This window comes from Silene latifolia, chromosome X, assembly GCF_048544455.1.
Source record: "Silene latifolia isolate original U9 population chromosome X, ASM4854445v1, whole genome shotgun sequence".
Taxonomy (NCBI): domain Eukaryota; kingdom Viridiplantae; phylum Streptophyta; class Magnoliopsida; order Caryophyllales; family Caryophyllaceae; genus Silene; species Silene latifolia.
This window is the reverse complement of record NC_133537.1, coordinates 77,141,731-77,150,281: the sequence shown is the minus strand read 5'-3', so window position 1 is coordinate 77,150,281 and position 8,551 is coordinate 77,141,731. Positions and strand designations below refer to the sequence as shown.

Here is an 8,551-nt window from a genome sequence, read left to right as displayed (position 1 = left end):
GAGAGAGAGAGAGAGGGAGAGAGAGAGAGAGAGAGAGAGAGAGAGAGAGAGAGAGAGAGAAGTTCAAATGAGGCCTCATATCATTTTGAGTCTCTAAGTCCTCACCACAACCCTTAGATCAAGCATTGTGGATGGTTGAGATTGAAAACAAAAAACACACTTAACACTAATTAATTCACTTTCCCTCTCTAGCTTTAACTATACATTCACTAATTCATTATCATACAGACTTAACACTACCTTTTGTCTTCTTATACTTCAAAGTTTATATAAATTTTGTAATACTTTTACTGTTTTACAAATGTAACTTTAGGCTTTTACGAGTGTAATTTTAACCAAAAAAAGTGTAACTTTAACAAAAAGAAGCGATTTTGACGGATATTATTTTGAAATTTGTAATTTTAAAGAAAGTTTACGAGAAATTTGCGTTTTACGAGTTTAACTTCAATCTTTTTCGAGTGATTTTGACGAATAATATTTTGAATTTTTGTAATTTTATCACAACTTATTGTAACTTTAGTCTTTTACGAGTGTAATTTTAACACAAAAAAGTGTAACTTTAATCTTTTAGAAGGGTAACTTTAATACATTGAAAGTGTAACTTTAGTCCAACGAGAGTATAACCTAGTCCATTGAGAGTGTAGCTTTAGTCCATATAAAAAGTGTAACTTTAGTCCATTGAGAATGTAATTTTAGTCCATTGAGAATGTAACTTTAGTCCATATTAAAAATGTAACTTTGGTCCATTGAGAGGATAACTTTAGTCATTGAGAGGGTAACCTGAATAGAGATAAGTGTAACTTTAATGAAAAAAGTATAATTTTAATGGAGATAAGTGTAACTTTAATAGATGAAACTGTAACTTTAATAAGTATAACTTTAATAGAGAAAAGTGTAGCTTTAATAGAGAAAACTGTAATTTTAATAAGTGTGACTTTAATAGTGAAAAGTGTAACTTTAATAGAGAAAAATATAACTTTAATAGAGAAAACTGTAACTTTAATGGAGATAAATATAACTTTAATAAAAGAGAAAAATGTAACTTTATTAGAGACAAGTGTAACTTTAATAGAAAAAAAACTGTAACTTTAATAGAGAAAACTGTAACTTTAATACAAGTAAGTCTAACTTTAATAAAGAAAAAATGTAACTTTAATAGAGAAAGTGTAACTTTAATAGAGATAGTGAAACTTTAAAAGAAAGAAAATGTAACTTTAATAGAAAAAAATGTAACTTTAATACAAATAAGTGTAACTTAAACTTTACTAGAAGTTAAAATCAATAAATTTTATGTGATCTATTTATTAGATCTAGATTAAAATAAAAATATCTCAAACAAATAAAAAAGATCTCAGAAAAAAATATAAACAAATCTGAAAAAAATAAATGGAAAAAGACAACTTTAAAAAAGAGACTAGAGAAAAAATTAAAATTAAAAAAATAATAATAATAATGTATAACAACATTAAAAATAAACCACATAATCAAGAGAGAAAAAAAAAAGTAACTCAGATCTAGAACATTAAAAAGGAATTTTAAGTGATAACCACAACTCAACATACTCCCACAATTAATCTTTAAAAAAAAAAGTTCCAGATATGGAAAACAGAAAAAAAAAAAAAAGAAAAAAAAAAATGAGAAGTGGAAGAAAGAGGGGCGGCAGTGGGGGCAGTGGGGGCATGAGGGAGGGAGGAGTGAGGCGGGGGAGTGAGGCATCAGATCTGGTGGTGACTGTAATACTCCGTATTTTAGTAGGAGTACTCGGTCGAGTACTTGGTTGGTACTCGGTCGAGTGTGTGTTACTCGGCCGAGTGCACTTGACCGAGTAAACCGGTTCAGCGAGTTAGACGGTTTAATTTATGTTTTGGCCAAGGTTTTTTTATATAATAGTTGAGTCATTTCTAATTTCATTTTAGCATTTATAAAACCATTTCTAAATCTAGAGAGAGGGAGAGGAAGAAGAATTGTCGAGCCTTTCATTTGATTGAAAATTTCTCACCGATTTCAACCTAATTCGATTTCCTTGTTTGTAAGTCGATTTCATTCCATTGTTTATACTGTTTTAAAGTCTTTATCTTCGAAAAGTTTAAAAGAGAGTCATGTTTATTTGATGTCTAGTTTATGCATATCAAATATCGTAGTTAAATTTGTGGACAAGGCCCTCGGGAACTGCGTCCGCGGGATCCACACTAGGCATAATCGACTCGAGGTTCTTTCGAATCGAATTAAGACATATTAGAGTCGCCACCAAGTTTTTTTTGGGAACTTGGAACCGTTCAAGTCAACTTTACACCTTTCATCGAAAAGCATAAAGCCAATCGACTACGAGTGATTAAAGATAAAGACTTGTACCCTATATCACTCGATTTGAATGACTCTCGTAATCCAATGGTATTTAGACGGATCCACAAACCATAGATCTTGAGTAAGGGGTGAGGGTACGTGTTAGGAAGCCCATAAGGACACCTAACCCCGCCCGTCAATAACGGCCTCTACTAAGTCAAGTGTCGGATTTCAAACAAGGTCATAGCTACTACGATATATGAAATGCAAACGTTGTTTTAACCCTATCATGTGACAACAATTTCTATGTCGTTTTAGATGCAACTAAACTAACTTTGTCAAAGTTGTAATTTAGCATGTGGGTTGATTGATCTAGCAACATTCAAATGAAACAAACAAGGCTTAGGGGGAATGGGGGAGCCGTTGGGATCTACCTATTACAAACCAGGCATTTCATGCCGACACAACGATAAATAAATTACAACTCGATCTAATTACAAATGCTACATACAAAACAACACACGACGACACACACGGCCGTTTGGGCCTAAAAAACCGTGCACATGAGGGGTGGCCCATGGCTCACATGACCCACGACCTTGGGTCACTCCTCGTAATGCGTGCTCGCGCTTAATCTCATCGAATTAGACATAGGGCTACGCACCAAAGCATGCATTAGCATAAACCGGGCCATGCTGCTTTAGACAACATGCGGTTTACTACGCTTCTACAAACATTGGGGAACAACCGTCTAACCAAACAAGACTAAGATTTTTAGAAATCATTTGACTCGATAAAAGAAAACAAACTTGAAAGATTACAACTCGATAAACCAACGATAAATTACAAACAATGAAACAACGAGAAAACAAGCGGTATAAAAACAAAACGAGAAAGGTAAAGAAAACGGCCACCTCACGGCCCAAACCAACGGCCACCCTCACGGCCAAGACGAGGCCAACCTAGTTCCTAAGTTAAGTTCATTGGTTAGATCGAATGATTGCGAAAAGGGATAGGAAACAAGTTAGAAAACGAGTTAAAAACGATGTTGATTGATTGTCGCGCAAGGGTGCATTCTACACGGCCTAAAGGGTCTAATTAGGTCAAATTCGCTAATTAATTTAACTCATCGAGTGTCAATAAGAAGGTGCTAATCACGCACTCTTATACTAGCGAGAAATTAGGTGAAAGAGGGAGATGCATTCAATTATTTACAGAATCGTCGATTGATTTTATAACTTACGTCGAAGCCACCTATCGTGTCTAATTAGGTTATTAAATTAAATTAATGTTATCTAAATATGTCATAGGATAACAATCAGAGATTAAACTAACATACAACGGGTCCTAGGGTCTGTCGATTTGGCCGAAACAAAAGGGGGTCGGAAACGAAGAACAAAGTTAGATAATTGTTTTATTTATGCCCTACCTTGAACACGAGGATATGTAAATGAGACGGGGGTGTACGACCGACAGAAGTAGCGGTTTCTTTTCCCATCTCAAGTCAACGCGGGTGTTCATGGTGGTACTTTAACTCATACTTGGACTAACTAGTTTCATAGTTAATTTAAAACAATCGATAAACAAGCGAAAAAACAAACAAAAAACAAACTATAAAAAAAGGCATAAAAAAACGAAATAAAAAAGGAGAGAAAAGGGGATTTGATGCACCCTTAACCTACATGTATCGTTGACACCGTCTTGGGTCGTAATCGATGGTAGATTTTATCTCGAGAGGCCGTCGTCGACGAAGAACAAAGCAAACACGGGTTTTGGAAAGTTTCTGGACAGCGATTTTAAAACAGTGATATCTCCCTCGTTTCACGACGAAAATTCGATTCGAAAGATGTTTTGGAAACTAGAAAGAGAGGAGAACAAGGATCTTAAAGCAACCCCTGCTCGTTTTGGGTTAATAAGCACGAAAAACGAGCACAAACAGAACTGGACAGACAAGAGTAAGTAAACAAAAAACAGTGTTATTTCACTCTGTTTTTCGAGGGATCTCGTGTACTCTCAAGGGCAATTTGGCTCGTAAATCTTTGTCTAATGTGTAGATGGATGTTATGTGGTTAATTAGGAACAAGAAACTCGAATTTTTATGGAGTTTTGATGGAGGAACGAAAGGGTTTTCGAAGAGGACACACAAACAGTTTCAGTTTGTGTGTCGGTTTTGTTTAGGGTTTTTGAAGGATGTTTAGGGTTTGTTTCTGAGGTTTAAAGCTTGTGGGTGATGGTTGGATGTATGGAGAACTTAGAGGAATGAATGTATGGTGAAGGGGTGGTATTTATAAGGAGTTAAAGTAGGGCAAAAGGGGGGAGAGAGGCAGACGGGCCTGCTGAGCATAGCTGCTGTCCAGCAGCTTTGGGGGGTTTTCTAGGGTTCGTTTGGGGGATTTTCTTGGTGTTTAAGGTAAGGTAAAATGGGTAGGATATTAGGGTATGGGTTAGGGTTAATGGGTACGGGTCTTGGTAGTGTTTGGAGCGGGTTTTGGGCTCGGGATTGAGCTGCAAAACAGTTGCTGCGGTTTAGTGCGGGCTGTTGGGGGGTGTTTGGGGATGGAATTTGGGCCGTGGATAGGGGGTTCGAACAAGGGTGGATGGGTAGAGGCTTAGGTTGGTTAGTGTACTCGATATTCGTGCCAAGTCGTAAAGAAAACGGGCCCAAAAACCGAGCTGAAATCGAGCTCAAAAACATGCTTCTAAAACGAGTTTTCTTCGCTTTTAAAAACGATTTTTCAAATCAATTAACACATTAAAATAAATGATTTTTCAAATCAAATATATTCATAAAATGATTTTTCAAATCAATTATTTATTTTATTTTCAATAAAATAAACTTGGGAAAATAAATTCACAATAAAATAAAATAAATTGAATTCACCTAAAAAACCATAATTTAAATATCATTTAAATTAATAAAATGAACTCACTTAAAAAACATTAATTTAAATATCATTTAAATTAATAAAATACTTCATCGACGACGCCCATTCTACATCGTAAAACGAGCTCCAAATAATGACAGTGACAACTAAAGAATACATGTGTCCTATCATCATCGGGTGTTTGTCGGGTTCTCTATAAATTCCAATATCGACGGATACGGGTATCTACAAAATTCTTTATGGTTTGTCCTAGGTGATTTATTTATGAACATGTTGCTGAAAAGTCAGCGAATCTGATTTGGTTGTGGAAAATGATTTTAAACCCTAATTTATACGTCGACTCAGTTATGGGGCTTTTTCATACATCATCTTTGTAGATTCTAGATGACAATGGAATTTTGAATTACTGAAAAATAATGTTTTAAACTCGTTTTATGAATCAATACTTTTTATGCGACGGTTTCTGTCAGTTTTTGGAAATCTGTCTGAAACCCCTTGTTAAGTTTGGAATTTGAGAAAAATACGTTAGATATAATTTGTAGATAAGACTCATGGGGTTGCAATTCAATTGGCCTTGCATCAATTCGATTTTTCTGGAATTAGTAATGCATTTTATATCGAGTCTGCCATGTGCTGGAAAATCAGGAAAAGTCGTGTTTGTTCTTTAAGTTGATATTCCTATTAAGTTATGATGAGTCTAGGTTATGTGCATGATTAATTGATTGAGTAGGTGGTAATTATACATAATTATGTTATGTAGGTGATGGATATGTGAAGGATCATAATTGATTGCTTGTGTGTGCTTGGATTGCGAAAAGGTAGGGTTTCTCCTACTTAGTACTGTTAATTGATTGAGATTGCATATGTTTTATAATTGTTTTTATCTGCTGATCATCGAAGGTTGGGTGTTGTGGTGATGATGTTGGTGTAGTTGTGTTGTGACGGTTGTGGTGTTGTGACAGCTGTGATGCTGTGTGTGTGATTGTGGTGGAGTCACTTGCGGGAGTGGCTTCACACCCTAGTTCGCCATCCGTGGAACCCGTCACAGGAGGGGATGTGCACATTAAGGGACATGGATTGTTAGTCGCTCGTTGATGAGCTGGACTAGGTGGGGATGGGCTGCGGTCACCCACTGGCGGTGAGGATTATCTGTTGCGATGGGTAATCTGGCAGGGCTACACACTTCGGTGTGTAGTCGGTTACTGTGTGAGATCGGGAGACCGGGGATGGAGGATGATCAGCTGGTTGTATTGCTTGTTGTCTTATATTGATTGAACGGTGCGACCCGTTGTTGTTGTTTTGTAAAACCTGCGGTGATCCATTCGGGGATGGTGAGCAGATTATGACAGGTAATGCAGATGTGTAGCTTTGGGACAGTCATGGGGAGTCATCACTTCGAGTCTAGCTTCCGCTGTTACGAGTTTAGCTGTCTTTGATTTCAGTTGTATTGAGTTTCTTACACTTTTATTTTGAGTTGGGCTGAGATTATGTAATCGTTAAACTCTTCATACTTTAATAAAGTTGTTTGGATTGTTGCTTTTGATATACTAACATCGGGCGACCGAGATGGTAACAACCTCTCATGCTAGGGTAGTCCTTGGTAAGGTACCTTGGTATGAGAGGGTGTTACAGTGACGTGTGGAGGAGGGTGGTCGGGTGGTGGTGATGACGATAGTGGAGGTGTGGGTGTTGTTGTGGTGTGTCGGGTTTGGTGAGTGATGCGGTGGCCTTGTGGGTTTATGTTGGTGGTGATGCGGGTGGTGGTGGGTGCTGGTGGGTGACGGGTTGTGGTGGCAGAAAAGGGTAGGTGGTGCGTGGGACAAGCGGTGGTGTGAGTGGTGCGTGGTGGTGGGGTGGTGGTTGGTGGTAGCAATGGTGGGTCGGGGTCGTGGGTCGTGGGAGGGCGTGAAGGAGATGGTTTGTGGTAGGCTGGTGGTAGCAGTGGTGGGTCTGGGTCGCGGGTGGTGGTATTAGTGGTGGTTGACGGAATAGGAGAAGGTGAGATTGAGTGATTTATTTGGTTTTGATTTTTTTGGGTTTTATTTTTTTGGGTTTTTGAGAGAGAAGTTGAGATAAATGTGTGAGATGAGCGATAAGTGGATGAGTGGAAAAATGATATATAGTGAATTAGTGATTAATTAGGATGAATTAGTAAAGGTAGAGAGAGATAGTGTAAATTAGCTAATTAATCCTCTTTTTTGGTTTTCATCCTAACCCTCCATTTCCCTCATCCAATGGTCCTCAAGAGGACTCATGGATTCACACTTAGAAGGTGGACTTACATGATCCCATTATTATTATTATTATTGTTATTATTATTTTTTATATATATATATATATATATATATATATATATATATATATATATATACAGAGAGAGAGAGAGAAAGATTTGAGATCCAGTGAGAATCACCAACATAATGAGAAACTTGAGAACTCCACCTTAAGAATTTTTTTTCTTAAAAATAAGGACATATTTGGATTCGGCATAGAATTTTATGACTAGTAACATATTTCTTGGTCCAAAAAGTATAAATTATTGACGGAAATCGAGACAAAAAATATTTTATTAATCTTCTTGCACTTATTACTCATTTTCATGTATCTAACAATTTTCATGCACCTAAAACTCGTTTTCGTGCACCTAGAGCCTGATATTTTCATGCACCTAGTAATTATTTTCATGCATGTAACAATTTTCATGCACCTAATATTCGTTTTCGTGCATTTATAGCCATTTTAGTATACCTAAATGTATTTTGTATATTAAGTTTATATTTGCTAATAAAATCAATAAATTTTGTTAATTATATTAAAAATGTGTTTGAATAAACTAAACTAAGGGTAAATGATCCCTCAAAACTTTCGGAACAAGATTTGATGATGATTTAGTAAGGGTTCTCACGGTTCTTATTATGTTAGTGGTTCTCACTAGATCCTGACCCTCTCTCTCTCTCTCTCTCTCCCTCTCTCTCTCTCTCTCTCTCTCTCTCTATATATATATATATATATATATATATATATATATATATATATATATATATATATATATATATATATATATATATATATATATATATATATATATATATATATATATATATATATATATATATATATATATATATATATATATAGGAATGGGATCATATGAGTATACCTCATATATTTGAGGATTGAGGATTAATTCAGACCGTCAGATCTAAGAGATCCAACGCTCTTTATTGTTTGCGGATTATTAAGGGTATATTTGTCATTTTGACACGCGCTCATATATACCCCTTCCCCAACAAATTCATTCATTCTCGTCTGATTTGTTTCTCTCACTACCTTCTTTCTTCTTTTTCTTCTTCAATAGAATCCGTCATTTTCTTTTTCTCTCT

General features: G+C 36.0%; 1 long non-coding RNA gene across 1 annotated transcript; it reads left to right on the top strand.

Moving 5' to 3' along the window:
• Positions 1-5,818: 5,818 nt before the first annotated feature.
• Positions 5,819-6,713, top strand: LOC141621454 (uncharacterized). Its single transcript, XR_012532343.1, has 2 exons — positions 5,819-5,986; positions 6,508-6,713. It is a non-coding gene; the product is annotated as an uncharacterized LOC141621454 (long non-coding RNA).
• Positions 6,714-8,551: the final 1,838 nt, after the last annotated feature.